The sequence below is a fragment of the Sparus aurata genome, chromosome 6 (assembly GCF_900880675.1).
Source record: "Sparus aurata chromosome 6, fSpaAur1.1, whole genome shotgun sequence".
NCBI classification, from domain to species: Eukaryota; Metazoa; Chordata; class Actinopteri; order Spariformes; family Sparidae; genus Sparus; species Sparus aurata.
The window spans coordinates 34,743,301-34,751,974 of NC_044192.1; the positions used below are offsets into that span (position 1 = coordinate 34,743,301).

General features: G+C 43.9%; 1 long non-coding RNA gene across 1 annotated transcript; it reads right to left on the bottom strand.

Annotated features, from left to right (window-relative positions):
• Nucleotides 1-531: 531 nt before the first annotated feature.
• Nucleotides 532-4,964, bottom strand: LOC115583837 (uncharacterized). Its single transcript, XR_003984437.1, has 2 exons — nt 4,911-4,964; nt 532-1,086 (listed from the first exon to the last, which is right to left on the bottom strand). It is a non-coding gene; the product is annotated as an uncharacterized LOC115583837 (long non-coding RNA).
• Between the last annotated feature and the right edge of the window lie 3,710 nt (nt 4,965-8,674).

The window sequence follows — 8,674 nt, forward strand, 5'->3', positions numbered from 1 at the left end:
TTGTAAACAAAGGAACCTTTTGCAAAATAAAGTATTTAATGAAAGTTATGTTCACACTTTATCAATACCAATATGGAGACTGATCTGTTTTAATAATAGCAAGCAATCTGACATGTTAAATTTATGTTTACAAAAGCATTTTATCAAAAAGGGACACATTCTTTTCAAAAGGATGCACTTTTATTTATTGTTTCAAGTGAGTTTGAAGCTGCACTGTTTACAATGACAGGGCAAATTTGTTTAAAATCATAGGAAAAAAATAAACGCAATGCTTTTAATAATTTCTTTGTAATTTGAAGTTTGTTCTTGAGAAGGAAAAAAAATCGATTAAAATCGTAAATCGAGTTTGGTGTGAAAAAATCGGAGATTCAATTTTTAGGCCATATCGCCCAGCCCTAGTAGATGGAGATAGAGAGAACACTATTTTCACATTTGCAAGACTTTTAGCTACTGTACAAGTTTTAACAAATTAGTCTGAACCATAAAAATCACATTGTTATTTCTGTTACAATGCAGATAAACAAGGCCCAGTGATTTTCGTATGTCAAAGATTTTATTTTAAAAGCTCAATGAAATGTGACATGAAGGACAAAACAAATGCAAATATAATTGATCAAATTTATATAAGATACAGAGGATTTTGTTTGACCAACAAAAATTGACGTATCTAAAAAGTAGCATACAACACATATCAGAATAACAAACAAAAATGTGGTGAGGGCTGTTTAAAAAGGAGCTGTCTTTAAGAATTAATGGACTGAAGAAATGCCACCCCTCAGGGAAGGCAATAGATTGTATAGTTATCTCCCAAACAGGGCAAAATCTCTACCCTACAACTATACAATCTACTACCTCACACTGTGTCAGCGACTGCAACATGAAAACACTTTTGATCCATCAAAATGTGAGATGTGTGTCTGCCACTTTGAGAAAGACAGTAAGTTGAATAGTCATCTCCAAGTGCGGGTGTGACCCTAAAACTATACAACCTACTACCTCATCCCACAGCGCAAACAGTGCCAGGCCAGTTGAAATGATGAGGAGACACCTCAAACAAGGACTGAGGAGGACAGCTGACATCTCACACTGTGGAGACAAAGTCACATGGAGAGGTTAGCTTCTATGTCAATAATATTACACTTTAGGCAGGTTCTCAACAGGTGGGAACCGAACAGGGTATTTTAACTGTGTTCGCTGTTAATAAGCTTACTTTCATCCCAATCAACAAAGTGGGAATAATACAACTGAGCTCTGTCCCTGGATGTTGAAGTTACTGACTCCGACCAATATGTACTCATGTGACCAGATTATCAATTTTATAGTAGATCCTCAAGACTGCTGACGATGGCGATCAATCTGACAAACAGAAGTGTTCATTTGAATTTCAGGACCAAGGACAGCAGCTGCCAGTGGGGTAATTTTGTGCTGCGAAACACACCAGACATCTGGAGGAAGTACTCTGTTAACCTCAGCTGTCCACAAACCATTACTGGACAAGGCTGATTTTTACCATTAATCATTTAGTGTAGTGTTTCCCACACATACACTTTACTTTGGTGGACTTACAGAAAATTTGGTGACCATTGGAAAACATTTTTACCCTCCTGTCTACTTACTGCACATATTCTGCAGATTGTGATGCGACTGCTCCCAGACCAGGGCTCATTGGTAATGTTGGAGCTGGAGTAAAATGCCATCTGCAGAGAGTGCTATCTGCCCTTGCTCTTCCCCTCCAGGGGTGTTCCAACAAGGGTACCTCACGATTCGATTTCGATTATGGGAGCTTCGATTCTTCGATTATAACGATTGTCGATTCGATTATTGGTGCCACGATTCTTCGATTACTGTGATTTTTAATGCTTTTTTTCCCATACAAGATTGATTTTGTCTTCATCTGTGGCTACATTTGTAAATAAAAAGCCTATTAACTCAGTTCCTCTAAAACTACACTCATTAAGTAAATAAGGTTTTTTGAACATTTTTTAAAAAGACACAAAATATTTTATTTTACGACTATGTAAACATTTGCACTTTGACCAGAGAAAGCTCCACTTGCACGAGAGCCCTCCCTATTGGCAGAAAACACTGAAAACAGCAAATCGCGTATGTCTTGTCAGTCATCTTGTTTGCTCTCTCATAAAATCCAAAGTGCTTCCACACGGTTGCAGTGAAACCCGGTGGCAAGAGAATCGGCCGCTCTTTGGGGGCTGCTGAAGCTGTTGCCATTTAGCAATGAAACTAACGTTACTGCTCCGTTTGTCGTGGTCCCACTCATTAAACAGTCCGGGCAGCGCGCGCGCTAAGGTTCCGGTCTTACGGCAAAGCATCGATGTTAATTAATCGATGCCAAATCATCGCGTGACGCATTGCGACGCATCGCCACATCGATGAATTGCACCCACCTCTACTCCCCTCTACTGACATTCGCACATGCTCTGCAAACAGAGAGATGCTCCGTGGTCTTAAATGCAAATCTTAACATTTAAGAAGCTAGAAACAGCAAATGCTGGACATTTTTGCTTAGAAAATTAAAAGATTAGCTGATTACCAAAATATCTTTGCAATACATTTTCTTTCAATTAACTAATTAAATGTGATTGCAGCACTATTATTGAACAGAACTAAAAAAGAATTTGCACAGGGTGTTCAATGGCATATAGTTAGCGACTTTTCAAACATTTCATGACGTCTAAAAAAAAAAAATGTTTAGGGTGTACATTTTGTCTGGACTAAAGTAGACTTGCAGCAGTACAAGAGATGCCCAGTCTCTCCTTAACTAACGAGCCTCCATGAATGTCAGAAGATGATAATACATTTTATGAAATATGGTATTAGGCTTGTAAAGCTTCAGGGGAAACAACTATTATTGGTGTTACATTACACACCAAAGGTCAAGTTTAACTAGAAAGACCAGCGATGTCCTGTACCTGGAGATACTTAATTTACAATGAAATACAAGGAAAAGTAGCACATCTTCTCATGTGACCACCTGAAACAAGAACATCTGGCTTTTAGTGAATCATTTAACCCATTCTGTGACATCAAAACTGAGGTGTTAAATAATGAGTTGATGTGTTATTTAAGTTGACTTTTTTTTTAGCACTAGAGAAAATTCTAACTGTTTGAGAATGATTTACTTCAGACTCAAGAAATAAGGTTATACTTCCAGAGTAGGGCTGCACGAAAAATCGTTAAAAAAAATCGCGATCTCGATTCACACATACACGTGATCTCATTTCCACACATAGCAATTCTGAAGCATTTTATATCTCGAGCTGAATCACAAACAAATGCTCCTATTTTCCTCCCGGATTTTTTGAAGCGCCCCCAAACGCAGCACTTGATTCAGTGGAGGAAGCCCGCCTGCAGTTGAGTGTTTGGAAGGAGTGAGTGAGAAGCCGTTTTTAGACAGGGCAGCAAGCCGCCAATCTGCCCGTCCTTTTGGCGGCTAGGTCCGTGGTCCGCCGGTCCGCCGATTTGCCGCCTCGGAGGGTACACTTATTTTCACCTTGCCTGCTAGATGGGCAACTGGACGGCCGCTGAGATCCGGGAGATGCTAGCGTCTCCTGGATCTCTAGCTTGTTGTTGTAGCGCAAGCTAGGAACGGTCGGTACTTTCAAATTAAAAGCCCCCCGCTAAGAACCCAGTTCTACACTCCAATGGGGTGCAATGTAAAGCTCTTATTTTGAAGACAAATTCGTTGTCAATTGTTCACAGCCCAACTTCGGGCTTCACGTCACATCTCATGTTTACGCCGACCCCAGAGGCGACTTTTGGAAAAGGAGGAATATTACGCCTCCAGCAGCTATCACATATCACCTAGCCAAGGATACGGCCCCCAATAAACACTGTACAACATGACGGATTAAGGATGCCCTCTCATCTTGGAGACTAATTTTTTTTTTTTTTACTTTTGTAAAAATAATTTCTCATCCAATGATAGAACTTCAACAAAACAAAAAAACATAGTAGTATGCCTCTGCCATACTAAAATTATTATGTTTTTGTTCAAGTTCATCAGTGCAATACACATTTTGTGAAAAAAATCGTGCCAGAGAATCGTGATCTCAATTCTAAGCAAAAAAATCGTGATTCACATTTTTTCCAGAATCGCGCAGCCCTATTCCAGAGTGATCCAATCAACCATGACTGACATGTATCAAACCACAGTCACCTCGGACAGGGTCAGTCCCAGCTGCCTACCGTCTCCATTGTGAGGTGCGCTGTATCACTTTAAGCCTGTCCTCATCCCAGTCTACCTCAACCTCCACGCTTACACAAATGTTACTCTGTGCCCGTTTGAAAGAAAGAAACCCTTCAAATCATACACCTACTGCCTGCCCAGTGCCACCCCACAGACATACGACACTCGTTTTCCTGCAGGGTTGCTTTGTTCCTGTTAAGTAGGTGACTTTGACAGATTTACTGTAAGTAACTCTTAACGTTAGATAGAAATCAACCTTTAAGCCTAATACTGAGAGCAGGAGCGACACTCCTTCAACAGGCAATGGAGGCTGACAAGCTACGTTAACGTTAGTTCTTGTAATTAGCCAACGTGACTGGGCATTTAAGAACTATATTTTAAGTGGATATTATCTCCGATGGGAAAGCCCCACCACATGTAGAAATTAAAGCACATCTAATGTGCGTTGGTGGTCGCACCGCACTCTGCCGGGTATGCCAGTTAACCACTCCTTACAACTTGCTAGCTAGCCCTATCGAGCTAACAGCGGGCTAGCAGCCCGTTCCAGCATGGCTGTCCAGGAAAGCAAACGTCGGTAAAAAGTACAACAGCTGGCTTTTTCGCTATACGATACTACCAATTGCTATTATAAAGTATTTTAAACAGATTAAGTCCGGGCATTGAGGTATGTGTATTTAAAAATGTACGGTTAATACGGTCTACCCACCTGTCTGCCATGTCGGAATGCTCCTCCACCCTCCAACTGCTTCTTCTTCTTCGTGGATTATTGTCGCAGTTTACAACGACTATAAGGGGTGCATTACTCCCCCCTGCTGTTTGGAGTGAGGACTACATCAATCATTCCAATCAGTGTGCGAATGAATGATCAATGAATGAATTATTGTATCAAGGTAAAAACAAACAGAAACATTACAAACTGCACAAGTCTACTACAGTGTGGCCTGAATGATTAGAGACCGTGTGGGTACAAAACTCTTCCTAAAGCATTTTCTTTCTTTTTTTTCTTGTTAACAGATTGGTTGTCTCTGCAACCAGAAGGAATTTAGAGGGTGATGAATGGGTGATGGGGCAGGCCGGAGTCATGTTGTCAGTGCTCTGTGAATGGTTGTGTTTTTTAAGGCACTTGTTTCTATTGCTGAGGGAGAGATTTTTGAAATAGGAGGATGGGTTTATACCTTGGAATAGAAGGTGGTGTTAACTGAAAGGGCTTAAGTTTGTCAATGGCAGACAGTCTTTGTTGGTAGCATTTGGGGGTGTGGTTATTAAAGTTCATTTGATTGTCCAAGATGATGACAAATTACTTAAGCTCTCCACTGTCTCCACTGGCTGGCTGTTGGTAAAAGTGGGGCAATAAGGGGTGGAGTTTATAAGGGTGTCCAAGATGAGCTCTGTCCTCTTGGAGATGCTGAGGAGGAGGTGTTTTCCTGTGCACCATGGGGTGAAGTATGCAACAGTTTGTTGGTATGTTGTGACTGAATCTCTATCTGTGAGGAGGGCGAGTGTGGCTGTAGGCGATGAAGCATTTTGTAGGAGGAGATGTGACTGCGGGCTAACAACCTGGAGGATGGAATTCAGTTCCATATTCTTGAAGCATTTTGCAGTTATGGAAGTGGTCTACAAAGACTTAGTTCAGTGGGGTGGGTTTTCTCGGGACAGCAATGATAGTTTTCCAGAGGATGAGGATGGTTGCAGTTGCAGTGAAATTACTCACGAAGGACAGAATAGAGAACAAGGAGAGCTCCAAAGAGCAGCTCTTGAGCAGCACCCCGTTGATCCAATCTAGGTCAGGAGCCTTATTAGCTTTGCACCTCATAAGCTGATGGTAGGCATTTAATTACCAAGTCACACAGAAAATGCATTAATTCAATAATTTTATTAGGTCATAGTACTAGGGAACACGATGAACAAAAAGAATTGCTTATAATGCAAAACACTTTTAGAAAAAACATTAAATGCAGTAGAGCAAGGCCCATGAAATGAATTCAATCAGGAAGACTATCTTTTCATTCTCCTGACAAAGGTGTTTCTTCATGTACTCTCTCGCCGTTTAACCGACCAGTTTCTGCCACGAACACTACCAGCCAATCGTGTCTCTGCTGTCAGCTGCCATTTCAGGCATTCATGGGCCCCTCGTCCACCCAATCCTCTTGCAGCTCTTCATCCAGTGGCGAGGTTCTACTCACCAGAATCAACTCCTCTGTAGCCAGATCTCCAGAATCCTTATTCATCCATCACCAGTGTCTACATTCCCATCCTCTTTTGTACAAATGGCAATAAATATTCACATTGACTAAAACAATTCATTCCGTGTCTCTCCTGATTTAAATATTATTCACTAATATGAACTTATCATAGACATATCAGTATCAGGATATATGTCTGCTGAAGCCACTATGCGTTTCCATGGCGGCGCGTCCAGACGCAGCGGCTTAGAGCTAGAGTATTTTGCATCTTTTTTGTGTTTTATATGTCATTTTTTTTGTTCTTCTGGCACACACATGCCACGGTGGCCCATCTACAGTCGCCAAGACCTGATAAGAATTGGCTTTCAGGCAAAAATAAAAATCACGGGTGCCTTCGCACGGACCCACGGCATCCCACCGGAGATAGCGAGACCGCCGGGCACCCCATGGATTGTTATCGGGTCCAGCAATGGAGGTGGCGCAGGGAGAGGAGGCAGAAACGAGGATGCCGGGCAGGACTACTAAATCAGCTTAGGAACCACCCACACTGACCTCCGCTACCATCTATCTTCCTCACAAACGCAAGATCCCTTGCGAACAAGATAGATGAGCTGCAGTCACAGATCGCCTACAACCGCCACATCCGTGACTGTTGTCTTCTGATTGTTAGCGAATCCTGGCTGCGCCCGCATATCCCCAATGCTACCGTGGAGCTTGCAGGACGCACCTTTCACCGCTGCGACCGGACTGAAGCCTCCGGTAAGAGCATGGGAGGGGGACTCTGTGTTCATGTGCTTGAGGACTGGTGCTCGGACAGCAGAGTGATAGACACCTACTGCTCACCAGACTTAGAGGCCATGTCTGTTCAATGCCGACCCTTCTACCTGCCACGGGAGCTAACGGTTGCCATAGTAACCGTTGTTTACATCCCTCCCCATGCTAACGTTAGCAGAGCACTCGGCCAGCTTGAGCTCATGGTATGTAAACAACCGAGGGCTCATCCGGATGGCGTGCACATCATTGCTGCGGACTTTAACAAAGCGTGCCTCAAGACTGTTCTCCCCAAATTTCACCAGCACGTCAAGTGTGCAACCAGGGGAGAAAACACACTTGATCATGTTTATTCTAACATCAAGCATGCCTACAGAGCTCTCCCCCTCCCCCACCTCGGACAATCAGACCACCTCTCTCTGCTCCTCTTCCCTGCCTACACCCCCCTTAGAATGCAAACAAAACCAGCCACCCAGACCATCAAAGCCTGGCCTGAAAAATGCTCTCAACCAGCTGCAGGACTGCTTTGCCTGCACAGACTGGAGCATTTTCAAAGATCAGGACCTGGACACACACACCGAGTCTGTCCTCTTCTACATCAGGTGCCTTGTAGATAATGTCACCGAGGATAGACGCATCCGGATCTTTCCAAACAGAAAGCCCTGGATGACAAAGGAAGTCCAGACCCTGATCAGAGCTCGTAACTCGGCCTTCAGGACGGGAGACAGAGCTCTCTACAGCACTGCCAGAGCTGACCTGAGGAGGGGCATCAAACAGGCCAAGGTCTCCTACAAGAACAAAACAGAAGGATACCTGACGGACAATAACCCGCGTCAGATGTGGAGAGGCATCCAGGCCCTAACCAACTACAAAGGCAACCCCCCTCCCACATCCTCCAACAGCAGCAGCACACTGGCAGAGGAGCTAAACAGCTTCTTTGCCCGGTTTGAGACCACCACCACACACCTGCAGTCACTGCCTCCCCCTGGTTCCAGCACCCCACCTCTCTCTCTCCAGGAGCACGAGGTGAGAAAAAACTTAAGAGCAGTGAACCCCAGAAAAGCTGCTGGTCCTGACGGTATCCCGGGGGCGGTGATTAAAGCATGTGCAGACCAACTGGCAGGGATCCTCACCAAAATCTTCAACCTCTCCCTGACACATGCCACCGTCCCCACATGTCTGAAGGCCTCTATCATCGTCCCCATCCCCAAAAAACCTGCCATAGACAGCCTGAATGATTACAGACCTATCGCTCTGACGTCTGTAATCATGAAGTGCTTGGAGCGATCAGTTTCCCAGCACATCAGAGACTGTCTCCCTCCCTCCCTCGACCCCCACCAGTTTGCCTATAGGGCAAACGGTTCTACAGAGGACGCCATCGCCCTCACACTCCATACAGCGCTGAGCCACCTGGAGAACAAGAAGAGCAATGTGAGGATGCTCTTCGTGGACTACAGCTCAGCATTTAACACCATTATTCCAGACATTGTCATCACCTAACTGCTGGAACTACAGA